Raw genomic sequence first — 15,370 nt, 5'->3', positions numbered from 1 at the left:
GTCCGTGCTGTAATACAGGAGCAGTGTGTCTGTGCTGTAATACAGGAGGAGAAAGTGAGTCTGCAGATGCTGGAGATCAAAGTTGAAACTTTATTGCTGGAACAGCACAGCAGGTCAGGCAGCATCCAGGGAACAGGAGATTCGACGTTTCGGGCACAGGCCCTTCTTCAGGAATGAGCAGAGAGTGTTCAGCAGGAGAAGATAAAAGGTAGGGAGGAGGGACTTGGAGGAGGGGAGTTGGAAATGTGATAGGTGGAAAGAGGTCAAGGTGAGGGTGATAGGTCGGAGTAGGGTGGAGGCGGAGAGGTCAAGAAGAAGACTGCAGGTCAGGAAGGCGGTGCCGGGCTGGAAGGATCCGGCTGAGACAAGGTGGGGGGAGGGGGGATGAAGAAACTGGTGAAGTCCAAGTTCATCCCCTGCGGTTGGAGGGTTCCCAGTCGGAAGATAAGACGCTCCTCCTCCGACCGTCGGGTTGTTGTGGTTTGGCGGTGGATGAGTCCAATGACCTGCATATCCTCGGTGGAGTGGGAGGGGGAGTTGAAATGCTGTGCCACAGGTTGGTTGGGTTGGTTCGTCCGGGTGGCCCAGAGGTGCTCCCTGAATCGCTCCGCAAGTAGGCGGCCTGTCTCCCCAATATAGAGGAGGCCACACCGGCTGCAGCGGATGCAGTAGATGATGTGGGTGGAGGTGCAGGTGAATCTGTGGCGGATATGGAAGTTTCCCTTGGGGCCTTGGAGAGAAGTGAGGGGGGAGGTGTGGGCGCAAGTGTTGCACCTCCTGCGGTTGCAAGGGAAGGTGCCGGGAGTGGTGGTTGGGTCGGTGGGGGGTGTGGATCTGACAAGGGAGTCGCGGAGGGAGTGGTCTCTACGGAAAGCTGATAGGGGAGGGGAGGGAAATATATCCTTGGTGCTGGGGTCTGTTTGGAGGTGGCGGAAGTGACGGCGGATGATGCGCTGTACATGGAGATTGGTGGGGTGGTAGGTGAGGACCAGTGGGGTTCTGTCCTGGTGGCGGTTGGAGGGGCGGGGCTCAAGGGCGGAGGAGCGGGAAGTGGAGGAGATGCGGTGGAGGGCACCGTCGACCACGTCGGGGGGGAAATTGCGGTCCTTGAAGAAGGAGGCCATCTGTGTTGTACGTATTTTGAACTGGTCCTCCTGGGAGCAGATGCGGCGGAGACGAAGGAATTGGGAGAATGGGATGGCGTTTTTACAGGGGGCAGGATGGGAGGAGGTGTAGTCCAGGTAGCTGTGGGAGTCGGTAGGTTTGTAGTAGAAACCTACTACAAACCTACCGACTCCCACAGCTACCTGGACTACACCTCCTCCCATCCTGCCCCCTGTAAAAACGCCATCCCATTCTCCCAATTCCTTCGTCTCCGCCGCATCTGCTCCCAGGAGGACCAGTTCAAAATACGTACAACACAGATGGCCTCCTTCTTCAAGGACCGCAATTTCCCCCCCGACGTGGTCGACGGTGCCCTCCACCGCATCTCCTCCACTTCCCGCTCCTCCGCCCTTGAGCCCCGCCCCTCCAACCGCCACCAGGACAGAACCCCACTGGTCCTCACCTACCACCCCACCAATCTCCATGTACAGCGCATCATCCGCCGTCACTTCCGCCACCTCCAAACAGACCCCAGCACCAAGGATATATTTCCCTCCCCTCCCCTATCAGCTTTCCGTAGAGACCACTCCCTCCGCGACTCCCTTGTCAGATCCACACCCCCCACCGACCCAACCACCACTCCCGGCACCTTCCCTTGCAACCGCAGGAGGTGCAACACTTGCGCCCACACCTCCCCCCTCACTTCTCTCCAAGGCCCCAAGGGAAACTTCCATATCCGCCACAGATTCACCTGCACCTCCACCCACATCATCTACTGCATCCGCTGCAGCCGGTGTGGCCTCCTCTATATTGGGGAGACAGGCCGCCTACTTGCGGAGCGATTCAGGGAGCACCTCTGGGCCACCCGGACGAACCAACCCAACCAACCTGTGGCACAGCATTTCAACTCCCCCTCCCACTCCACCGAGGATATGCAGGTCATTGGACTCATCCACCGCCAAACCACAACAACCCGACGGTCGGAGGAGGAGCGTCTTATCTTCCGACTGGGAACCCTCCAACCGCAGGGGATGAACTTGGACTTCACCAGTTTCTTCATCCCCCCTCCCCCCACCTTGTCTCAGCCGGATCCTTCCAGCCCGGCACCGCCTTCCTGACCTGCAGTCTTCTTCTTGACCTCTCCGCCTCCACCCTACTCCGACCTATCACCCTCACCTTGACCTCTTTCCACCTATCACATTTCCAACTCCCCTCCTCCAAGTCCCTCCTCCCTACCTTTTATCTTCTCCTGCTGAACACTCTCTGCTCATTCCTGAAGAAGGGCCTGTGCCCGAAACGTCGAATCTCCTGTTCCCTGGATGCTGCCTGACCTGCTGTGCTGTTCCAGCAATAAAGTTTCAACTGTAATACAGGAGCAGAGTGTCTGTGCTGTAATACAGGAGCAGAGTGTCTGTGTTGTAATACAGGGGCAGTGTGTCCGTGCTGTAATACAAGAGCAGTGTGTCTGTGCTGTAATACAGGAGCAGTGTGTCCGTACAGTAATACAGGACCAGTGCGTCCGTGCTGTAAAACAGGGGCAGTGTGTCTGTGCTGTAATACAAGGGCAGTGTGTCTGTGCTGTAACACATGAGCAGTGTGTCTGTGCTGTAATACCGGAGCAGAGTATCTGTGCTGTAATACAGGGGCAGTGTGTCCGTGCTGTAATACAGGAGCAGAGTATCTGTGCTGTAATACAGGGGCAGTGTGTCTGTGCTGTTATACAGGGGCAGTGTGTCTGTGATGTAATACAGGAGCAGTGTGTCCGTAGAGTAATACAGGGGCAGTGTGTCCGTACAGTAATACAGGGGCAGTGTGTCCGTGCTGTAATACAGGAGCAGTGCGTCCGTGCTGTAATACAGGAGCAGTGTCGTGCGTGCTGTAATACAGGGGCAGTGTGTCAGTGCTGTAATACAGGAGCAGTATGTCCGTACAATACTACAGGAGCAGTGTGTCTGTGCTGTAACACGAGCCGTGTGTCTGTGCTGTAATACAGGGGCAGTGTGTCCATGGTGTAATATAGGAGCAGTGTGTCTGTGCTATAATACAGGAGCAGTGTGTCTGTGCTGTATCACATGAGCAATGTGTCTGTGCTGTAATATAGGCGCAGTGTGTCCGTGCTGTAATTCAGGAGCAGTGTGTCTGTGCTGTAATACAGGAGCACTGTGTCTGTGCTGTAACACAGGAACAGTGTGTCCGTGCTGTAATACAGGAGCAGTGCGTCTGTGCTGTACCACATGAGCAATGTGTCTGTGCTGTAATATAGGAGCAGTGTGTCTGTGCTGTACCACACGAGGAATGTGTCTGTGCTGTAATACACGAGCAGTGTGTCTGTGCTGTAATATAGGAGCAGTGTGTCCGTACAGTAATACAGGGGCAGTGTGTCCGTACAGTCATACAGGAGCAGTGCGTCCGTGCTGTAATATAGGAGCAGTGTGTCCGTGCTATAATACAGGAGCAGTGTGTCCGTGCTGTAATTCAGGAGCAGTGCGTCCGTGCTGTAATACAGGAGCAGTGTGTCTGTGCTGGAATACAGGAACAGTGTGTCTGTGCTGTAACACAGGAACAGTGTGTCCGTGCTGTAATACAGGAGCAGTGAGTCCGTGCTGTAATACAGGAGCAGTGTCGTGCGTGCTGTAATACAGGGGCAGTGTGTCAGTGCTGTAATACAGGAGCAGTGTGTCCGTACAATACTACAGGAGCGGTGTGTCCGTGCTGTAACACATGAGCAGTGTGTCTGTGCTGTAATACAGTGGCAGTGTGTCCGTGCTGTAATACAGGAGCAGAGTATCTGTGCTATAATACAGGGGCAGTGTGTCTGTGCTGTTATATAGGGGCAGTGTGTCTGTGATGTAATACAGGAGCAGTGTGTCCGTAGAGTAATACAGGGACAGTGTGTCCGTACAGTAATACAGGGGCAGTGTGTCCGTGGTGTAATATAGGAGCAGTGTGTCTGTGCTGTAATACAGGAGCAGTGTGTCTGTGCTGTAATATAGGAGCAGTGTGTCCATACAGTAATATAGGAGCAGTGTGTCTGTGCTGTAATACAGGAGCAGTGTGTCTGTGCTGTACCACATGAGCAATGTGTCTGTGCTGTAATACAGGAGCAGTGTGTCCGTGCTGTAATACAGGAGCAGTTTGTCCGTGCTATAATACAGGAGCAGTGTGTCAGTACATTAATACAGGGGCAGTGTGTCTGTGATGTAATACAGGAGCAGTGTGTCTCTGCTGTAATACAGGAACATAGTGTCTGTGCTGTAATACAAGAGCTGTGTGTCTGTGCTTTAATACATGGACAGTGTGTCTGTGCTGTAATAAAAGAGCAGTGTGTCTGTGCTGTAACACATGAGCAGAGTGTCTATGCTGTAATACAGGAGCAGTGCGTCCGTGCTGTAATACAGGAGCAGTGTTGTGCGTGCTGTAATACAGGGGCAGTGTGTCAGTGCTGTCATACAGGAGCAGTATGTCCGTACAATACTACAGGAGCAGTGTGCCTGTGCTGTAACACATGAGCAGTGTGTCTGTGCTGTAATACAGGAGCAGAGTATCTGTGCTGTAATACAGGGGCAGTGTGTCTGTGCTGTAACACAGGAACAGTGTGTCTGTGCTGTAATACAGGAGCAGTGTGTCTGTGCTGTAATACAGGAGCAGAGTATCTGTGCTGTAATACAGGGGCAGTGTGTCCGTGCTGTAATACAGGAGCAGAGTATCTGTGCTGTAATACAGGGGCAGTGTGTCTGTGCTGTTATACAGGGGCAGTGTGTCTGTGATGTAATACAGGAGCAGTGTGTCCGTAGAGTAATACAGGGGCAGTGTGTCCGTACAGTAATACAGGGGCAGTGTGTCCATGGTGTAATATAGGAGCAGTGTGTCTGTGCTATAATACAGGAGCAGTGTGTCTGTGATATAATACAGGGGCAGTGTGTCCGTGCTGTAATACAGGAGCAGTGTGTCTGTGCTGTAATACAGGAGCACTGTATCTGTGCTGTAACACAGGAACAGTGTGTCCGTGCTGTAATACAGGAGCAGTGCGTCTGTGCTGTAATACAGGAGCAGTGTCGTCCGTGCTGTAATACAGGGGCAGTGTGTCTGTGCTGTAACACAGGAACAGTGTGTCTGTGCTGTAATACAGGAGCAGTGTGTCTGTGCTGTAATACAGGAGCAGAGTATCTGTGCTGTAATACAGGGGCAGTGTGTCCGTGCTGTAATACAGGAGCAGAGTATCTGTGCTGTAATACAGGGGCAGTGTGTCTGTGCTGTTATACAGGGGCAGTGTGTCCGTGCTGTAATACAGGAGCAGTGTGTCCGTAGAGTAATACAGGGGCAGTGTGTCCGTGCTGTAATACAGGAGCAGTGTGTCCGTGGTGTAATATAGGAGCAGTGTGTCCGTACAGTAATACAGGGGCAGTGTGTCCGTGGTGTAATATAGGAGCAGTGTGTCCATGGTGTAATACAGGAGCAGTGTGTCTGTGCTGTACCACATGAGCAATGTGTCTGTGCTGTAATATAGGAGCAGTGTGTCCATACAGTAATACTGGAACCGTGTGTCCGTGCTGTAATACAGGAGCTGTTTGTCCGTGCTGTAATACAGGAGCACTGTGTCTGTGCTGTAATATTTGAGGAGAAAGTGAGGTCTGCAGATGCTGGAGATCAGAGATGGAAATGTGTTGCTGGAAAAGCGCAGCAGGTCAGGCAGCATCTAGGGAAGATTCCTGAAGAAGGGCTAATGCCCGAAACGTCGATTCTCCTGTTCTCTAGATGCTGCCTGACCTGCTGCGCTTTTCCAGCAACACATTTCCATCTCGGTGCTGTAATACAGGAGCAGTGGGTCAGTACATTAATACAGGGGCAGTGTGTTTGTGCTGTAATACAGGAGCAGTGTGTCCGTACAATACTACAGGAGCAGTGTGTCTGTGTTGTAACACATGAGCAGTGTGTCTGTGCTGTAAAACAGGAGCAGAGTATCTGTGCTGTAATACAGGGGCAGTGTGTCCGTGCTGTAATACAGGAGCAGTGTGTCTGTGCTGTAATACAGGAGCAGTGTGTCTTTAGTGTAATACAGGAGCCGTGTGTCTGTGCTGTAATACACGAGCAGTGTGTCTGTGCTGTAATACAGGGGCAGTGTGTCCGTGGAGTAATACAGGAGCAGAGTGTCTATGCTGTAATACAGGAGCAGTGCGTCCATGCTGTCATACAGGAGCAGTGTTGTGCGTGCTGTAATACAGGGGCAGTGTGTCAGTGCTGTAATACAGGAGCAGTGTGTCTGTACAATACTACAGGAGCAGTGTGTCTGTGCTGTAACACATGAGCAGTGTGTCTGTGCTGTAATACAGGAGCAGTGTGTCTGTACAGTAACACAGGAACAGTGTGTCTGTGCTTTAATACAGGAGCAGTATGTCCGTACAATACTACAGGAGCAGTGTGTCTGTGCTGTAACACATGAGCAGTGTGTCTGTGCTGTAATACCGGAGCAGAGTATCTGTGCTGTAATACAGGGGCAGTGTGTCCGTGCTGTAATACAGGAGCAGAGTATCTGTGCTGTAATACAGGGGCAGTGTGTCTGTGCTGTAATACAGGGGCAGTGTGTCCGTGGTGTAATATAGGAGCAGTGTGTCTGTGCTATAATACAGGAGCAATGTGTCTGTGCTGTACCACATGAGCAATATGTCTGTGCTGTAATATAGGAGCAGTGTGTCCATACAGTAATACTGGAGCCGTGTGTACGTGCTGTAATACAGGAGCTGTTTGTCCGTGCTGTAATACAGGAGCAGTGTGTCTGTGCTGTAATACAGGAGCAGTGTGTCAGTACATTAATACAGGGGCAGTGTGTCTGTGCTGTAATACAGGGACAGTGTGTCTGTGATGTAATACAGAAGCAGTGTGTCCGTACAGTAATACAGGGGCAGTGTGCCTGCGCTGTAATACAGGGGCTGTGCATCTGTGCTGTAATAGAGGAGCAGTGTGTCAGTGCTGTAACACAGAGGCAGTGTGTCCGTACAGTAATACAGGAGCACTGTGTCCGTACAGTAATACAGGAGCGGTGCGTCTGTGCTGCAATACAGGAGCAGTGTGTCTGTGCTGTAATACATGGGCAGTGTGTCCGTGCTGTAATACAGGAGCAGTGTGTCTGTGCTGTAATACAGGGGCAGTGTGTCTGTGCTGTAATACAGGAGCAGTGTGTCCGTGCTGTAACACAGGGGCAGTGTGTCTGTGCTGTAATACAGGGGCAGTGTGTCTGTGCTGTAAAACAGGAGCAGAGTGTCCGTGCTGTAATACAGGAGCAGTGTGTCTGTGCTGTAAAACAGGAGCAGAGTGTCTGTGCTGTAATACAGGGGCAGTGTGTCCGTGCTGTAATACAGGAGCAGTGTGTCCGTACAGTAATACAGGAGCAGTGTGTCCGTGCTGTAATACAGGAGCAGTGTGTCCGTGCTGTAATACAGGAGCAGTGTGTCTGTGCTGTAATACAGGGGCAGTGTGTCTGTGCTGTAATACAGGAGCAGTGTGTCCGTACAGTAATACAGGAGCAGTGTGTCCGTACAGAAATACAGGAGCAGTGTGTCCGTGATATAATACAGGAACAGTATGTCCGTGCTGTAATACAGGGGCAGTGTGTCCGTGCTGTAATACAGGAGCAGTGTGTCCGTGCTGTAATACAGGAGCAGTGTGTCTTGGGTGTAATACAGGAGCAGTGTGTCTGTGATGTAATACATGAGCAGTGTGTCCGTGCTGTAATACATGAGCAGTGCGTCTGTGCTGTAATACAGGAGCAGTGTGTATGTGCTGTAATACAGGAGCAGTGTGTCCGTACAGTAATACAGGAGCAGTGCATCCGTGCTGTAACACAGGGGCAGTGTGTCTGTGCTGTAATACATGAGCAGTGTGTCTGTGCTGTAATACAGTGGCAGCGTGTCCGTGCTGTAATACATGAGCAGTGCGTCTTTGCTGTAATACAGGAGCAGTGTGTCTGTGCTGTAATACAGAAGCAGTGCGTCCGTGCTGTAATACAGGGGCAGTGTGTCTGTGCTGTAATACAGGGGCAGCGTGTCCATACAGTAATACAGGAGCAGTGTGTCCGTACAGAAATACAGAGCAGTGTGTCTGTGCTGTAATACAGGGGCAGTGTGTCTGTGCTGTAATACAGGGGCAGTGTGTCCATGCTGTAATACAGGAGCAGTGTGTCTGTGCTGCAATACACGAGCAGTGTGTCCGTGCTGTAATACAGGACCAGTGTGTACGTGCTGTAAAACAGGGGCAGTGTGTTTGTGCTGTAATACAGAAGCAGTGCGTCCGTGCTGTAATACAGAAGCAGTGTGTCCGTACAGTAATACAGGGGCAGTGTGTCCGTACAGTAATACAGGAACAGTGCGTCCGTGCTGTAATATAGGAGCAGTGTGTCCGTGCTGTAATACAGGAGCAGTGTGTCCGTGCTGTAATTCAGGAGCAGTGCGTCCGTGCTGTAATACAGGAACAGTGTGTCCGTGCTGTAATACAGGAGCAGTGTCGTGTGTGCTGTAATACAGGGGCAGTGTGTCAGTGCTGTAATACAGGGGCAGTGTGTCTGTACAGTAACACAGGAGCAGTATGTCCGTACAATACTACAGGAGCAGTGTGTCTGTACTGTAACACATGAGCAGTGTGTCCTTGCTGTAATACAGGAGCAGTTTGTCCGTGCTGTAATACAGGAGCAGTGTGTCTGTGCTGTAATACAGGAGCAGTGTGTCAGTACATTAATACAGAAGCAGTGTGTCCGTACAGTAATACAGGGGCAGTGTGTCCATACAGTAATACAGGGGTAGTGTGTCCGTACAGTAATACAGGGGCAGTGTGTCCGTGGAGTAATACAGGAGCAGTGTGTCTGTGCTGTAATACCGGAGCAGTGTGTCAGTACATTAATACAGGGGCAGTGTGTCTGTGATGTAATACAGGAGCAGTGTGTCTGTGCTGTAATACAGGAGCAGTGTGTCTGTGCTGTAATACAGGAACATAGTGTCTGTGCTGTAATACAGGGGCAGTGTGTCCGTGCTGTAATGAAAGAGCAGTGTGTCTGTGATGTAATACAGGAGCAGAGTGTCTATGCTGTAATACAGGAGCAGTGTGTCCGTGCTGTAATACAAGAGCAGTGTGTCTGTGCTGTAATACAGGAGCAGTGTGTCCGTGCTGTAATACAGAAGCACTGTGTCTGTGATATAATACCGGAGCAGTGTGTCAGTACATTAATACAGGGGCAGTGTGTCTGTGATGTAATACAGGAGCAGTGTGTCTGTGCTGTAATACAGGAGCAGTGTGTCTGTGCTGTAATACAGGAACATAGTGTCTGTGCTGAAATACAGGAGCAGTGTGTCCGTGCTGTAATACAGGAGCACTGTGTCTGTGATATAATACAGGAGCAGTGTGTCTGTGCTGTAATGCAGGGGCAGTGTGTCCGTGCTGTAATACAGGAGCAGTGTGTCTGTGCTGTAATACAGGAGCAGTGTGCCTGTGCTGTAATACAGGAGTGGAGTGTCTGTGCTGTAATACAGGAGCAGTGTGTCTGTGCTGTAATACAGGAGTGGAGTGTCTGTGCTGTAATACAGGAGCAGTGTGTCCGTACAGTAATACAGGTGTTGTGTGTCCGTACAGTAATACAGGGGCAGTGTGTCCGTGCTGTAATACAGGAGCAGCGTGTCCGTGCTGTAATACAGGGGCAGTGTGTCTGTGCTGTAATACAGGAGCAGTGTGACTGTGCTGTAATACAGGAGCAGTGTGTCTGTGCTGTAATACAGGAGCAGTGTCTTTGCTGTAAGACAGGGGCAGTGTGTCTGTGCTGTAACACAGGAACAGTGTGTCCGTGCTGTAATACAGGGGCAGTGTGTCCGTGCTGTAATACAGGGGCAGTGTGTCTGTGCTGTAATACAGGGGCAGTGTGTCCGTGCTGTAATACAGGGGCAGTGTGTCTGTGCTGTAAGACAGGAGCAGTGTGTCTGTGCTGTAATACAGGAGCAGTGTCTGTGCTGTAATACAGGGGCAGTGTGTCTGTGCTGTAACACAGGAACAGTGTGTCCGTGCTGTAATACAGGGGCAGTGTGTCCATGCTGTAATACAGGGGCAGTGTGTCTGTGCTGTAATACAGGGGCAGTGTGTCCGTGCTGTAATACCGGGGCAGTGTGTCTGTGCTGTAAGACAGGAGCAGTGTGTCTGTGCTGTAATACAGGAGCAGTGTGACTGTGCTGTAATACAGGAGCAGTGTGTCCGTGCTGTAATTCAGGAGCAGTGCGTCCGTGCTGTAATACAGGAACAGTGTGTCCGTGCTGTAATACAGGAGCAGTGTCGTGTGTGCTGTAATACAGGGGCAGTGTGTCAGTGCTGTAATACAGGGGCAGTGTGTCTGTACAGTAACACAGGAGCAGTATGTCCGTACAATACTACAGGAGCAGTGTGTCTGTACTGTAACACATGAGCAGTGTGTCCTTGCTGTAATACAGGAGCAGTTTGTCCGTGCTGTAATACAGGAGCAGTGTGTCTGTGCTGTAATACAGGAGCAGTGTGTCAGTACATTAATACAGAAGCAGTGTGTCCGTACAGTAATACAGGGGCAGTGTGTCCATACAGTAATACAGGGGTAGTGTGTCCGTACAGTAATACAGGGGCAGTGTGTCCGTGGAGTAATACAGGAGCAGTGTGTCTGTGCTGTAATACCGGAGCAGTGTGTCAGTACATTAATACAGGGGCAGTGTGTCTGTGATGTAATACAGGAGCAGTGTGTCTGTGCTGTAATACAGGAGCAGTGTGTCTGTGCTGTAATACAGGAACATAGTGTCTGTGCTGTAATACAGGGGCAGTGTGTCCGTGCTGTAATGAAAGAGCAGTGTGTCTGTGATGTAATACAGGAGCAGAGTGTCTATGCTGTAATACAGGAGCAGTGTGTCCGTGCTGTAATACAAGAGCAGTGTGTCTGTGCTGTAATACAGGAGCAGTGTGTCCGTGCTGTAATACAGAAGCACTGTGTCTGTGATATAATACCGGAGCAGTGTGTCAGTACATTAATACAGGGGCAGTGTGTCTGTGATGTAATACAGGAACATAGTGTCTGTGCTGAAATACAGGAGCAGTGTGTCCGTGCTGTAATACAGGAGCACTGTGTCTGTGATATAATACAGGAGCAGTGTGTCTGTGCTGTAATGCAGGGGCAGTGTGTCCGTGCTGTAATACAGGAGCAGTGTGTCTGTGCTGTAATACAGGAGCAGTGTGCCTGTGCTGTAATACAGGAGTGGAGTGTCTGTGCTGTAATACAGGAGCAGTGTGTCTGTGCTGTAATACAGGAGTGGAGTGTCTGTGCTGTAATACAGGAGCAGTGTGTCCGTACAGTAATACAGGTGTTGTGTGTCCGTACAGTAATACAGGGGCAGTGTGTCCGTGCTGTAATACAGGAGCAGCGTGTCCGTGCTGTAATACAGGGGCAGTGTGTCTGTGCTGTAATACAGGAGCAGTGTGACTGTGCTGTAATACAGGAGCAGTGTGTCTGTGCTGTAATACAGGAGCAGTGTCTTTGCTGTAATACAGGGGCAGTGTGTCTGTGCTGTAACACAGGAACAGTGTGTCCGTGCTGTAATACAGGGGCAGTGTGTCCGTGCTGTAATACAGGGGCAGTGTGTCTGTGCTGTAATACAGGGGCAGTGTGTCCGTGCTGTAATACAGGGGCAGTGTGTCTGTGCTGTAAGACAGGAGCAGTGTGTCTGTGCTGTAATACAGGAGCAGTGTCTGTGCTGTAATACAGGGGCAGTGTGTCTGTGCTGTAACACAGGAACAGTGTGTCCGTGCTGTAATACAGGGGCAGTGTGTCCATGCTGTAATACAGGGGCAGTGTGTCTGTGCTGTAATACAGGGGCAGTGTGTCCGTGCTGTAATACCGGGGCAGTGTGTCTGTGCTGTAAGACAGGAGCAGTGTGTCTGTGCTGTAATACAGGAGCAGTGTGACTGTGCTGTAATACAGGGGCAGTGTGTCCGTGCTGTAATACAGGGGCAGTGTGTCTGTGCTGTAAGACAGGAGCAGTGTGTCTGTGCTGTAATACAGTGGCAGCGTGTCCGTGCTGTAATACATGAGCAGTGCGTCTGTGCTGTAATACAGGAGCAGTGTGTCTGTGCTGTAATACAGAAGCAGTGCGTCCGTACAGTAATACAGGGGCAGTGTGTCCATACAGTAATACAGGGGTAGTGTGTCCGTACAGTAATACAGGGGCAGTGTGTCCGTGGAGTAATACAGGAGCAGTGTGTCTGTGTTGTAATACCGGAGCAGTGTGTCAGTACATTAATACAGGGGCAGTGTGTCTGTGATGTAATACAGGAGGAGTGTGTCTGTGCTGTAATACAGGAGCAGTGTGTCTGTGCTGTAATACAGGAACATAGTGTCTGTGCTGTAATACAGGGGCAGTGTGTCCGTGCTGTAATGAAAGAGCAGTGTGTCTGTGCTGTAATACAGGAGCAGAGTGTCTATGCTGTAATACAGGAGCAGTGTGTCCGTGCTGTAATACAAGAGCAGTGTGTCTGTGCTGTAATACAGGAGCAGTGTGTCCGTGCTGTTATACAGGAGCAGTGTGTCTGTGCTGAAATACAGGAGCAGTGTGTCCGTGCTGTAATACAGGAGCACTGTGTCTGTGATATAATACAGGAGCAGTGTGTCTGTGCTGTAATGCAGGGGCAGTGTGTCCGTGCTGTAATACAGGAGCAGTGTGTCTGTGCTGTAATACAGGAGCAGTGTGCCTGTGCTGTAATACAGGAGTGGAGTGTCTGTGCTGTAATACAGGAGCAGTGTGTCTGTGCTGTAATACAGGAGTGGAGTGTCTGTGCTGTAATACAGGAGCAGTGTGTCCGTACAGTAATACAGGTGTTGTGTGTCCGTACAGTAATACAGGGGCAGTGTGTCCGTGCTGTAATACAGGAGCAGCGTGTCCGTGCTGTAATACAGGAGCAGTGTGACTGTGCTGTAATACAGGAGCAGTGTGTCTGTGCTGTAATACAGGAGCAGTGTCTTTGCTGTAATACAGGGGCAGTGTGTCTGTGCTGTAACACAGGAACAGTGTGTCCGTGCTGTAATACAGGGGCAGTGTGTCCGTGCTGTAATACAGGGGCAGTGTGTCTGTGCTGTAATACAGGGGCAGTGTGTCCGTGCTGTAATACAGGGGCAGTGTGTCTGTGCTGTAAGACAGGAGTAGTGTGTCTGTGCTGTAATACAGGAGCAGTGTCTGTGCTGTAACACAGGAACAGTGTGTCCGTGCTGTAATACAGGGGCAGTGTGTCTGTGCTGTAATACAGGGGCAGTGTGTCTGTGCTGTAATACAGGAGCAGTGTCTGTGCTGGCAAGTTTCTTGGTAATGTAGATGAGCAGAGAGATTTCAGTGTACGGGTACATTGATCCGTGAAAGTTGCCTCCCAAGCTTGATAGGGTTGTTAGTCCTCACTTTCTCATTCTTGTTATGAAGGCATGGTCTGCCCCAGAAGGCTGTGGAGGCCCAGTCTCCGTGTACTTTCAAGAAAGAGTTGGATAGAGCTCTTAAAGATAGTGGGATCAAGGGTTATGGAGATAAGGCAGGAACAGGATACTGATTGAGGATCATCAGCCATGATCATAATGAATGGTGGTGCAGGCTCGAAGGGCAGAATGGCCTACTCCTGCACCTATTGCCTATTGCATACTGTGTGTTAGCTTTTATTGGTAGAATAATTGAATTTCAGAACGATGAGGTTATGCTACGCTGTACAAAACTCTGGTACGGCCACACTTTGGAGTATTGTGTACAGTTCTGGTCACCGTATTATAAGGAGGATGTGGAAGCTTTGGAAAGGGTGCAGAGGAGATTTACCAGGATGTTGCCTGGTATGGAGGGAAGGTCTTACCAGGAAAGGCTGAGGGACTTGAGGCTGTTCTTGTTAGAGAGAAGAAGGTTGAGAGGTGACTTAATAGAGACATATAAGATAATCAGAGGGTTAGATAGGGTGGACAGGGAGAGCCTTTTTCCAAGTATGGGGACGGTGAGCACGAGGGGGGATAGCTTTAAATTGAGGGGTGATAGATATAGGACAGATGTCAGAGGTAGTTTCTTTACTCAGAGAGTAGTAGGGGCATGGAACACACTGCCTGGAACTGACCTATCACCTTCATCCCCTCCCCCACTGACCTATTGTACTCTATGCTACTCTCTCCCCACCCCCACCCTCCTCTAGCTTATCTCTCCACGCTTCAGGCTCACTGCCTTTATTCCTGATGAAGGGCTTTTGCCCGAAATGTCGATTTCGCTGCTCCTTGGATGCTGCCTGAACTGCTGTGCTCTTCCAGCACCACTGATCCAGAATCTGGAACAGTCGTAGACTCACAAACTTTAAGGGCATTTAAATGGTCATTGGATAAACATATGGATGAGATTGGAATAGTGTGGGTTAGATGGGTTTCAGATTGGTTCCACAGGTCAGTGCAACATTGAGGGCCGAAGGGCCTGTACTAAGCTGTAATGTCCTGTGTACTAATCACATTAAAGAGAATGGAAAGGTTGTTGTAGGGTGTCAATGAGCAGTGGTCAAGAGTGAGTGATGGGCTGAATGGCCCCCTCTTGCCCCAGGATGCAGCTTGTATTGCAGCAGGTTCCCTGGCCTCATCCCCGAGATGAGGAGGTTGGATTCTGGGGAAGTTGTGTTTGTTGGGACTGAATCCACTGGGGTTTAGGAGGACGGGGGTGTGATATTTTACCTGATCCTGGGGAGAGCTGAGAGGGTGGGCACTGGGGGGACAGACTAGAATGAAGGGTCACAGTTAGAGAATAAGGAATCTCCTGTTTAATCTGGGGCCTGAGGGAGCATTTATTTTCTCCAAGAGGCTCGTGAATTGGTGGCAAAAATAGAAATTGTTGGAAAAGCTCAGCAGGTCAGGCAGAACCTGTGGACAGAAATCAGGGTTAACGTTTCATTTGAGTGACCCCTCCTCAGACAGGGGCATCGAGTACTCATGTGGATCGTGGGACTGAGCAGTTCCCCGACGTTGGTCATGGTGATAGTAGGGGCTCAGAGGGGCCAAATGGCCAACTCCAAACTTCTGTCTAAAGACACTTGTGAACATTCGGTATCCTGCTCCTCCCAGACTCCACACCCCACACCTTCCCCACCCTCGACTACGTCCACCATCCTAACCTGGCTCAGTGAGCCCTGTACAACCCCATATTGTCCCAAATCCTTACATGGATGTAGCTGGCGTTGATAAATCCATCATCTCGGTCTCTGCTGTGGTTCAGAATGACCCGGGAGT

General features: G+C 50.6%; 1 protein-coding gene across 1 annotated transcript in view; it reads right to left on the bottom strand.

Moving 5' to 3' along the window:
• LOC122546955 (receptor-type tyrosine-protein phosphatase mu-like) overlaps window positions 1–15,370 on the bottom strand; it is a 319,090-nt gene extending 303,720 nt beyond the window's left edge. Inside the window, exon 1 of the mRNA XM_087975319.1 lies at window positions 15,303–15,370. The gene's annotated coding sequence lies outside the window, so the exon portion shown is untranslated. The remainder of the gene's footprint in view (window positions 1–15,302) is intronic.

Source organism: Chiloscyllium plagiosum, unplaced genomic scaffold, assembly GCF_037043375.1.
Source record: "Chiloscyllium plagiosum isolate Xiang-an unplaced genomic scaffold, Cpla_swu_hap1 HiC_scaffold_2, whole genome shotgun sequence".
In the NCBI taxonomy this organism is placed as follows: domain Eukaryota; kingdom Metazoa; phylum Chordata; class Chondrichthyes; order Orectolobiformes; family Hemiscylliidae; genus Chiloscyllium; species Chiloscyllium plagiosum.
Note: the sequence above shows the minus strand (reverse complement) of the source record. Positions and strands in the feature narration are given on the sequence as shown.